Below are 12,296 nucleotides of genomic sequence, written 5' to 3' on the forward strand. Positions count from 1 at the left end.
GCAAGAACAAAAGTCATACATCTGCAAGAGCATCAGCCCTATTTACTTTCAAAGAAGGTCTCTCTAACAAACTAAGCCTATGGTTATTACCACGAAATTGTGGGAAGGGGGGAATGGAGTGCTGACCTGGCTGCAGTGTAAGTACATATTCAACCATACAGTCATGCCTAGACCCATGCTTTGCTTTGGTATTATTACTCAGTACTGCAACTGAAACGCAGAGCAAGTCCAGCTAACGAGGACCCAAGTATACTGGTCAGTACCAATAAGACGCACGATATGCTAACGTGTGTTTCATAAGGATATAGCAAGTTGTCTCCTTATATTTGGTTTGGCAGTTCGGATTCTACACAGATACAGTATCACATTCCAGGACCCAGTATTCCCTGGCTTGCTTGTAACCCATAAATTGGAGCAAATAATTTTTAGACACATTTACTGTTCACACATAGATAAAATGGGGCGCACACGCACATTTACTAAGTACCAAGTGGCTGGGAAATGATGCAACTATCAGGGCCATCAAAACTATACATAAAATCGGGATTCTTTCAAGTAAATATTACCTTACTATGCGTGTTTCAGGGTAAACATAATCATAAAGCAAAAGTAAAGTGGCGGGAAAACGCTTATCTAGTAGCACGTGGCGGTAAAGTTACGCGAATGTTAATGATAACAGAATTAACCATAAAAAATCGAAAATCTCTCTAATAAACGGTATCGTTCACTGAAGGTTGCGTGGCAGCAAAGTGGTTGGAGGAGCTCAATGACGTTTACCTCGTACCACGTGGCGTGGAGAGTCATGCAAGTCTTAATAGCAGCACAAATTATACCGAAAACCGGAAATTTCTCTAATAAACTGTACAGCGCACTGAACATTTCGCGGCAAGCTCCATTATTCTAAAGTAAAGTGATTTAAGGAACTCAAGAACATCTACCTATTACCACGTGGTGCCAAAATCACACGAGTATTATGGCCGGCAAAATCAGAGCTCATTACCAGGTAAACTGTACTGTACTCCGCAAGTTACACAGTAAACTTCGTTCTTAGCAAGGCAAAATGTTTGAAGAGGAGGACACACGCACATCTACCAACTATCATTGGTCCCAGCTCGCACACGTCGCTAAGGTGGAGTAACTCAAGGCATGGAAAATTCACGAAATCTTGACACACCAGATTAACTCGACCGTTCATTGCAGTCGTGCACTACTGTTTAATTACTCATTTGGGTCTCATATTGATAAATCTGACCTGTTTTCTTATAAATGGCCGTTGACCCCGTTTCGTGCCAAAATGAGCCCGCGCACATTTCCTAACATCAAATTTAATTTTGGGCACGTATTTATAATCACGGAACTAATTTACTAGCGAAACTGTACTAGAGCTAATTGAACATCTAAGCGATAACCGATGTATACTTTAATGCCATGACCGTTACTCCAACTGACCACATGGCGGGAAACTGTGTACACAAAGAAAACATCGAAAAAATCATAAAAATCTCCCAATACTTTACTATACCAAAAGGCATGATATGAAATAACTATCTTCACACTTAGACCCAAAATACGACCGTGAACTTAGGGCCCATGGTCCATGCTTGTGCAAAGCACAAAACCAAAGTTCTTACGGAAATTTAAAGCAAATACTGAAAATACATTCCCTCATGGTGGTTTGCCGATAATGTTACACCTGCTTCCACCATCCTGACCTTAATCAGCAGCAGTTTTCAAACATTCCAATACGTTACATCATACTACCGTAAATTGCAGTACTCCAACTTCTGCGCCTGTACCGCGCCGCTACCCAGGAAGAAGTCACTTCCTACTGAATTCGCCTAACCTTTCCGCTTACAGACGTGGTGGGGGTGGCGCGCCAACCTGACAGAGCCAATTCGCGCTCCTGCGTTTCATCTTCGTCCTGACTTGCAAACTTGGTCTCTCCTAAACTTGTTCACGCTTGGGGGTTGCTACTACCCTACCACAGAACGACCATTCATGCAGTGTTACAATCTCTGCCTAGTGCCTAAAGCTTTCTGCTAGTTCACACACTCCCTCATTTATACCGTCCAGGCCGCACAAAGGAAAGGAAAATGGGAAACCTGGTACACAACAGAAAAAATTCAGTAAATAACACTGTTTAGTTCATTCTCTCCTTTTGGACACCAGCTGAGGTATTACCTGCAAGAGAACAAACTCTTGCTAATAATTTCTGCGTGCTAGAAATTTAATAAAACATTGGAACGGTACGACACGTTCCGTTTCACTAGTACAGCACAGAGAAAAGAGAATATAGTCCTTTCAGTTCTTAGCCGACTTCTATAGCTGAACTGTACATTTCATAGTAGTGTGTGTGATATAATATGATCAATTACCCGTACATACACAGCCTTTTCAATAGCTTTACCAAACACTGATGACATAGAAATAAGCCTAGAATTGTCTACGTTATCCCTTTATCCCTTTTTATAAAGCTGCTTCACTACTGAGTACTTTAATAGTTCGGGAAACTGACCATTCTTAAAGGAAAAGTTACAGATGTGGCTAAATACGGGGCTAACATGTGCAACACGATACTTTAATATTCTGCTAGGCACGCCATCATATCCGTGAGAGTCCTTAGTCCTCCGTGATTTAATTATTGACTCAATCTTCCTCTTGTCTGTATCACAGAGCAGTATTTCAGACATCAATCTCGGAAAAGCATTTGCCAAGAGAGTTATATGATTTCGTATAGAGACTAAATTTTAATTTAATTCACCAGCAATGCTCAAAAAATACTGTTAAATACTGTACGCGTGTCTGATTTCTCAGTTCAAATGGTTCAAATGGCTCTGAGCACTGTGGGACTTAACTGCTGAGGTCATCAGTCCCCTAGAACTTAGAACTACTTAAACCTAACTAACATAAGGACATCACACACATCCACGCCCGACTCAGGATTCGTACCTGCGACCGCAGAGGTCGCGCAGTTCCAGACTGAAGCGCCCAGAACCGCTCGACCACTCCGGCCGGCGATTTATCAGTAACAGAAATATTTTTACTACGAACTGACTTTATATTGGCAGCCTTGTGCTGCTGACCTGAGACTTCCTTCATAGCTGACCATAAGGTTTTAATTTAATCCTGTGAATTAGCTGTTCTATTTGGGCATCACATACTCTTTACCTTCCTAATAACATTTTAAGCACCTTACAATGCTGTTTGTAATCAGCTACTGTAGCTTGATTGCCGGCCGCTGTGAACGAGAGGTTCTGGGCGCTTCAGTCCGGAACCGCGTTGCTGCTACGGTCGCAGGTTCGAACCCTGTCTCGGGCATGGATGCTTGTGATGTTCTTAGGTTCGTTATGTTTAAGTATTTCTAAGTGTAGGGGACTGATGACCTCAGATGTTAAGTCCCATAGTGCTTAGAGCCATTTTTGTAGCTTGATTGTGACTACTTCTTACATTTTGATATGCAAGTACCCCGTTCAGAACGTTCTAATGGAATACAACTCTCAAAGAGCATGAGAAATGTGTTAAGGAAGGCATTATATTTGTCATTTATGATATAGGCACTATAAACATCTTGCCACTCTTGTTCCTTGATGGAGTTTAAAAAACTCTCTATTTCCTACATAGTTTGTAATTATATGTGACACTTGTTTGAGTACAAAAGTCTTTTAGCGTTAAAATTTGTGGTCTAAAAGGCCATTCACTCTTTCACTAACAGAATTCCCATCTAGTAATAAAGAATGAATAAAAATATTGTCTATTTGTGCTACTGTTCCCCTGCACCCTAGTTACAAAATACACCCTCTGCATCGGATCATAAAAATTTAGGAGATCTACCAACATCGTTTTTCCTGTACCATCATATACAAAGTTGTTAGTCACCACATATAACTAATTTCTGGTACTTCCTATAAAATGAATGAAGAACCCTCTCTAGCTTGACCAGAAATGCTCTGAAGTCAGAGTTAAGGGGACCTATAAACCACAAAATTAGAAATTTAGTTTCAATAAACTCTACTGCTTCTGCACAACTTTCAAATATTTGTTCGGTGCAGTGCCGTGTATGTCTATGTACTCAAATGGAATACTGTTTTTTACGTACATTGCCACTCCCCCACTCCGCAAGGAACTCCTTGAAAAACAGCCGGCTAATCTGTACCCTGGTAAAGGGAGCCTCTGAATGGTCGAATTATTTAAATGGCGCTCCGATATACTAATAATTACAGTCAACATTTACAAGCAGTTCACTAACTTTATCTCTAATACCTCTTATATGTTGATGAAATATGGTAATTCCTTCTCTACTTGGAAGCATGACGTCCTCCGAAGGTGATCCCTTAGTTAGAGGGACTTCCTTTAAGAAGGAATACCTATCAGCTTACTTCAGTCTAAAAAAAAGGTGCACCTCTAACAGCAACTACTACAGGAATTTTTCCATGAGTGATCCCACCACCAGCCACTACAGCACCTATAAGTATTGCCAGCCTTCCCTTACCATACATACTGAGGTGCAGGCCATGCCTAGTGAAACCCTCGACTGACACCACTGATGTGTGACCCATGCCCTCTGACATCAGTGCCTTCTCCATCCCCACGTTAACGCGCGGAACAGCCGCATTAAGATGAGGCAGATCATGACGCTGTAATAGTTGCAAGAAATGTACATTAGTGCCACCAGTTTGAGTAGCTACCTTTACCAGGTCACCACCTACATCATATTCCCCGTAACTATCAAGACTATTCCCTGCTCCATCCACAGTCACTACCTGATCCACTTTCGTAAAATTCCTACCTAACTCCCCTATGCTGTCAGTCACCTGAGCCTACCCTGCACTAGGCTTCACAATGCTGGTGACCTGGTACTCACTCCCCAACACTTCCTGCAACTGCTAGCCCACACCTCTACCATGCGAACTACCTAGCAGGAAAACCTTCTCCTTTCCGTTAGACTTTGCAATTGACCTAGGCCTCTTAACTGCTGAGGACTGCTGCATGATTTCTACACCCACAGCTACAAGAGGCTCCTCTCCACTCAACTCTGACAGTTGGTCAAAACTATTGCATTTACGCAAAGTACAACCGTCTGAATACTTCCTCCTCCTGGCTTCATACTTACCAACTGCCAGTTCCCATTCCCCAGCATCCTTCACCCTTCTCAACCTGTCTAGTTCCTCCTTTGCGTATTGTAACTGCACCTGAATGGCACAGATCTTGCGCGTTTTTAGTACAGATCCTGCATTCCCAGGAGAAGGTCTCGCTAGAATGCCCGCTGGCTTCCCCACTGCATCCTCCCTCCCCCTCCCCCCCCCCCACCGTAACCCACTACTCACAGACCTACTACAGAGCCTTCACTTCTCATTCATGGTAAAAATTTTACGGTTACTGACAAAAACTAAACGTCTGCGTTACCTCAGTTCTCTTACACCGGCAGAACTGTTTACAAAACTAACAATAGCGATCTCTAAATTCTCTCTCTACTAAGGAAGCAACTCCTTTTATTAATACTACTAAACCACCACTTATACCAATACCAACAAAAGTTCACAAAATTATTAACTAAAACCAAAAATTCAAGTGGCCACTCAACGAATTTAAAACAGGGGATGAAAATTTTACTGAAATATTTCGCTAGAAATCCTCTACTGTTTTCCTATGTACCCTAGAACTCTGTTCTCCACGCCACTTTTATTTGTCGTACCCTATATTTTAAAGGGGAATAGTTAGCGTGTTCGTGTGCTACAAGTAAGAAGAATATTTTCGCTTAGAGAATTATGCCTCAATTACTAACAAGAATTTTCAAATCATGTTGCTAAAGATAGCCTAATTTATGGGAGATTTGCTAATATGGTAGCTACTCTTAATTTAGTTTTCGTTTACTGGGTAGACCTATACGAAGTCTCTTCTCGTCTTTCAACACAAAGCCCATTGAAAGTTTTTGCATCAGAAAACAGAAATAAATACTACAGCCAGACTGACCTGTATAGCTAACAACAAACTCTAAAGAGGAAGTAAAGTTCCATGTGAATGCAAAGAAGCTAGCTATCTTGGAGAAGCATCTGAATGACATTCAATTAGAATCACAATAAACTGAACGCTTCGCAATTAAAATTAATCTCTTATAAGAACATAAACTAAAAAAAGAAACTCACCCTTGAACTTGAATAAGGAGTCAAATTATTCCTGTAAAATCTTGATAAAAATATTCTCCACATTGCTTCATCCTTCAGAAATTTAAGTACAATAATTTTTGGGCCTTCCGTAAGACGGCACAGAGCTACGAAGCGGCTTTTTGACAGTAAAATGAATATCAAAGGGAGATCGAATACACATATATCGTCCAATCTAGAGCACACCAAGCAAAAAACAAAACAAAAAAAATTCATGTTCAATCACACAGTAGTTGTACTCGCGAATGAGCTGAAATCGATAAACAGCGTGCGGCGCAAATGTTTCTCTGTTGCCTGTGTACGACCTCATGTTGTGACGTCGTGCACTACATCCACAGACTATCTTTTTTTTAGGAGATACTGTTCGAAGGCATGCGTTAACCCCCAAGCGGTTTTAACAGCCTCAGCTGGCACATGGCATTGCGATCAGTTCCTAGTAGAGCGAGGATTCCAAGGTGGTTGTGTGCTGCTTCAGGGCTGTGGAAGCCCAAGTGGCCTTACTGACACAAGGCTGCCAGGCAATTGGCACGCCTGCCATTCCCACAGACGATCGGACGTACACTGGCAAGCGTGCTCGTACGAACCCGGGAACCATTGTTGACTCCAAAGTACGGATGGAGCCACCCTGTAGATGACCGTCCTTGATGGCTCCAACTAGAGCCCCAGAAGCAGCAGTTCTAGCAGTGACCTGTGGAGCAGCAGCTGAAGCTACTAGACGTAGATGATGGAGGCTGTCTCACTTGGTACCATGAACTTTCAATACGTATGTCTCGATAATCGGCAGCACTGGAAAAGACTACACTACTAGGCCCGAGCAACGAATACTTGTAGTTTCTCTGCCCAGTTTCACTTCAGGTCCCGTAGAGGACCAAAGTGGCGAAGTACTGGGTCGTGAGATAATTCACGTCACAACAGCAGTGGACTGTGCCCTTGCGCCGTGCTGCATTAACAACAATATTCGAGCCCTGACAGCAGGATTCCATAGATATTTAGCTTGCCTAGCTTGCCACTGAATGTGAAGTTGATATGGAGGAAAGTTGGCACAACCGAGTCTTGGCACTGAGGACCACAACAACAACAACGACAGCTCTACTGGGAAAGACGTAATTCATTTATTAACTGTCTCTGAAGTAGGGAAGGTGACTGCTTCGTGGGCATTCTGTACTTTCACAGCCCTACAACCCTTTGCCATTCGTTAAGTGTTCAGTTTCGAAGATCTTACATTGTTAATTCGCAATCTCAAACGCGAAACCTTTGAGCCGACTATCCAGACACGCCTCCCGGAAGACGTCAAACTTCCCGTGCTTAATTACACATTCAGAAATCCGAGCCAACAAAAACGGCCGGTACGGGCGAGACGAGTGGGAGAGAGACTCGACAGATTAGGCGGCTCAAGTTTCGCGCGTGTCTGGCGGGTGGCGCTGCGCGCACTTGGCGTGACAGATTCCGGGGAACCCCCGCCCCACTCACGGCGGAAACTCGCGTCCAAGTTGCGTCCGTAAGAGGGCGCCCAGCTGCGCACGCTACGCCACGCCACACGGGCGAGCGCGCCGCAAGACGGCTGCTAATAGTAACGCGCCAAGTCCGCCCGCCGTGGTTCAGCGTGTTTATTATTAAAGTTTCACCCCTCGGCGAATTTCATTAAAACTGGCAGGGGGTGGGTCCTCCTCCGACCCCTCTCCCTTGATGGAAGCAGCTTAATGCATTATAAAATTACTTCTCTCGCCTTTCGCGACACTGTGAGTAGCGAAGCCTCACTAATTCGAAGGCTCCCTTCTTAATGCTCCATCAAATTTCGTTGTAGTAATTTCAGATATTCCAATTATGTTCGCAGTGACTGGCAGCCCTGTAAAGTGTACGTCACGTCCCTAACGCTTTGTCATCATATTTACGTTTTCCAGACTTTGGCGTAAATAGGCACTGAAGTGCACAATGAACGGCCTCTAGATAATTAACGATATTCGCAGGGAAGTAACGAATCACTGAGTGTGCTTTACAGTTTATCGCTCCCCTCGCTAGTGAATATAGCAGTTTCGTTCCTCATAATGGGTCTCTCTAGCCTACTACAAGAATACAACTCAAATTAAATAATAGTCTCTAAATTTAGCCCCTCAAATGCACATAAAATACGTAGCAGGTTCACTTACGTCAACTAGTAAGCGACATAGTCCCAAAAATTAATACAAGCAGAGAGTAGATTAAACTCAGAATAACTAGTGAAAAGTAGAATGCCGATTGCGGACCCACCATTGTCATTGTTTACGTACAACAGGTTAGTACGACCAATATTTAAATATGGAATGCAGGCTTGGATAATATCATCCAGTTAAACTAAGAAGGATGTTACAAACAGCTGGAGACCTACCATACGGCTTTCCTACAGAGTCGTCAGACGAAACTCTCCAGATGATACCTGATAAACTCGAAGAGCAATGAGTTACACTTGGCCTCAACCACTTAAAATACTTGAATCTACGAAATCTCTCCCGCATTCCTACCTTAAGACCTTCAATTGCTTACACCTGAAATACAAGTATGCACATCACGTCGTTGTCGAATCTGCTTCAGACATGTTCCACCTGTCAATTTTAAGCAATGAATAACGAAACGACATACTTCATAGATGAACTACACGAAATATAATATCGGATCATCTAGCATAGAAGGGAAGAAATGACATCATTACATCAGCTAGTGAAAGAAAGTTGTGATTCCACGAGAACGTAAGTTATCAATGTATCTGTTACGTTACACAGAGCAACAGGACACAAAAAACTTAGACATAAGCAATCCCAGTTGAGTTCTTCCCTTCAGGAAGGTGTTTTTCGTCTGCCATAATGCTAATTCCGAAATTAAGTAACAAGTACAAGAACATCTTTCTCTCATACGCCAACTGCCCTGCCGCAGAGGTAACACTCGTTCCCGTCAGATCACCGAAGCGCTTTCCGGCTGGGCTAGCACTTGGATGGGTGACCCTCCGGTCTGCCGAACGCTGTTGGCAAGCGGAGTGCACTCAGCCCTCGTGAGGCAAACTGAGGGGCTACTTCATCGAAAAGTAGCGGCTCCGGTCTCGTAAACTGAGATACGGCCGGGAGAGCGGTGTGCTGTCCACATGCCCCTCGATATCCGCACCCAGTAAACTGAGGATGACACGGCGGCCGGTCGGTACCGTTGCGACTTCCAAGGCCTGTTCGGACGGAGAGGAGAGTTTCTCTCACTCAACCAGCATTACGAGGGCGTGCTGAAAAGTAAAACGTCCGAATTTTTGTTATGCGAAAACTCTTCCAGCTTTTTACACTAAACAAATGTCATTGGCATTCTACATCTTTATTCTCCATGTCTATTCCGCTAGAGAGTACCGAACTGTAGCGTGTAAGGTGGCGGTACGTAACGTAACTATGATGGTGCGTGAGAAACAGCGTGCTCTAATCGAGTTTCGAATTCACAGAGTTTACCCACACGTAGAACACCCTGTCCTTCAACATGGCAAAGCCAGCTCACTAACAAGCGCTGCGACATCTGGAACAATCGGACGTCTTGGGTTCACTGTCACCGATCATCCTCCATACAGTCTCGACTTGGCCCCAACCAGGTTTCATCTGCTTCATAAACTTACAGAACACCTTTCAGTACTTCAGTTTCAAGCAGTGGTACAAGCAGAGGTGAGTTAGTGGCTCCGTCAACTAAGTTGAACAGTCTACAGTGACGGTATCAACAAATTGCTCCCTCTTTAGGAGAAATGTGTTCGTCGCCAGGGTGACTACATGGTGAAATAAATATGTACACATCAAGAATAAAGATCCAGTATGTTACTAATGTTTGTTTTATTTAAAATCGTCATGAGATTTCACATAAAATATTCGGAGACATTAGTCTAATCTATAGTTGCTGCGGTCTTCATCACGAAGACTAGTTTGATGTAACCCCCTACGCTACTCCATTCAGTGAAAACCTCTTCACCGTCTGCAGTCCCTCGTCTCAGTGTCTTCTATTCTCGTCTTTCGTAATTACTTACAGTCTGCGTTTCACTCCTGTCCAGTTTAGATTCCAAACAAGTACATTCTGGAAAGAATTCCTAACACCTAATGTTATGATAAATGTTAACAAATTCATCTCCTGCTGTAGCCATTCTGCATTTCATATCCGTTCTACTTCGGCCGCCATTGGTTATTTTGTTGTACAAATAGCAAAAACTCATGTGCCACTTTTGGCGTCGAATTACCTACACTAGTTCCATCAGCATCATCTCGTTTAATTCTATTTACATACCATCACCCATGATTTACGTTTGTTGATGTTCATCTGGTCACCCGTGCCGTTGTAGGCGCTGCGGTCTGGAGCCGAGCGACCGCTGCGGTCGGAAGTTCGAATCCTGCCTTGGGGGATGGATGTGTGTGATGTCATTAGGTTAGTTAGGTTTAATTAGTTCTAAGTTCTAGGTGACTGATGACCTCAGAAGTTAGGTTGCATAGTGCTCAGAGCCATCTGAACCATTTTTTTCATCTTGTAACCGATTTTCAAGACAGTGTCTGTTCAGTTGCTCTTCTGAGTCCTTGGTTCTCTCGTACAGAAATGCTAAGACATAGGCAAACCTCGAAGTTTAATTTCTTCTCATGAACTTTAATTCCATTTCTAAATGTCTCCTTAGCTTCCTTTACTACTTGCTCAATGCACAGACTGAATTACATCGGGGACGGGTTACAACTCTATCTGGTCTCCGCCTTCCCCAGTGCATTCCTGTCATGACATTCCACTGTATATTAATAGTCTGGTTTCTTTACAAATTGTAAATGACCTTCCGCTCCTGTGTTTTATCACCGTTACCTTGAGAATTTCAAAGCGTGTACGCAAGGCAATATCAGCGAAAAGTTGCTCTAAGTCTACAAATGCGATAAGCGTAATTTTCAGTTTCTTTAACCTATCTTTTGAAATAAGTCGGAAGGTCGGTATTATCTCACATGTTCCTACAAATTTACGCAAATCTAAACGAACTTCTGGGCGGTCAGCTTCTAGCTATTTTTCCATTCTTGTACAAACTATTCCTGTGACTGATACTAAACTAAATTCCGCCCGAACAGACCATGAATGCCCAACGGTACCGCCCGGCCGCAGTGTCATCCTCAGCTCACAGGCGTCAGTGGATGCGGATATGGAGTGGCATGTGCTCAGCACACCGCACTCCGGGCCGTATGTCAGTTTACGAGACCGGAGCCGCTACTTCTCAATCAAGTAGCTGCTCAGTGTCCCGCACAAGGGCTGAGTGCACCCCGCTTGCCAACAGCGCTCGGCAGACTGGATGGTCATCCATCCAAGTACTAGCCAAGCCAGACAGCGCTTAACTTCGGTGATCTGACGGGAACCGGTGTTACCACTGCGGCAAGGCCGTTTGCCATTCGTGTGACTGATAGATCGGTAATATTCACACCTGCCTACTTCGGAAATTCATTTATCATATTACTTTTGAAGTGTGATGGTATTTCCCCCACCTAGTATGTTTTGAACACCTGGTGGTATAGCTTTGTGACAGCGGGTTCTCCCGAGAATCTCAATAACTATGAGACAATTTTGTATACACCACAGTCTCTATTTCACCTTAGGCCTTTCAGTGTAGAGTCGAATCTTTCTCATAATTTCTGATCTCCCGTTTCATCTTCGTTTACCTCCTCTTCCCTTTCTGCTACAGCGGCTTCAAATTCATATCACTAGTAAAGCTCTTCCACATATTACATCCACCTTTCAGATTTCCATTCTTTCCATAGTATTGGCTAGCCATAAAGGCTCTCGGAATTCGTACAGCTGTTTCTCTTTTATCCAAAAGTCTATGGTTGTTCTATTTTCTTCTTCTTCATTTTGAGTCAGCAGTGTTCTGACTGATTTGGTGTGGCCCGGCACATATGTTTGCCCTGCCACGGTTCATGCCAAAACTTGACTTTTGTTTACCTGTAAGTACAGTCTTAACGTGGTTTCTGTGTTACTACGGAGATTAGCGTTTTGTGTGTTTGAATGGAAACAGATCCAGGTAGCCCGAAACTGGTCATCAGCTAAACAGAAAAAAATATGAATCTTGAAACTTTGACAGACCATGTACTATTTGAATGACGGAGAAGACACGACGAATTTCTTTAAGTACTCGGT

The 12,296-nt window shown here is 43.4% G+C and overlaps 1 pseudogene; it reads right to left on the reverse strand.

Moving 5' to 3' along the window:
• Positions 1-11,433: 11,433 nt before the first annotated feature.
• On the reverse strand, positions 11,434-11,551 carry LOC124796537 (annotated as a pseudogene).
• Between the last annotated feature and the right edge of the window lie 745 nt (positions 11,552-12,296).

The sequence above is a fragment of the Schistocerca piceifrons genome, chromosome 4 (assembly GCF_021461385.2).
Source record: "Schistocerca piceifrons isolate TAMUIC-IGC-003096 chromosome 4, iqSchPice1.1, whole genome shotgun sequence".
Classification (NCBI taxonomy): domain Eukaryota; kingdom Metazoa; phylum Arthropoda; class Insecta; order Orthoptera; family Acrididae; genus Schistocerca; species Schistocerca piceifrons.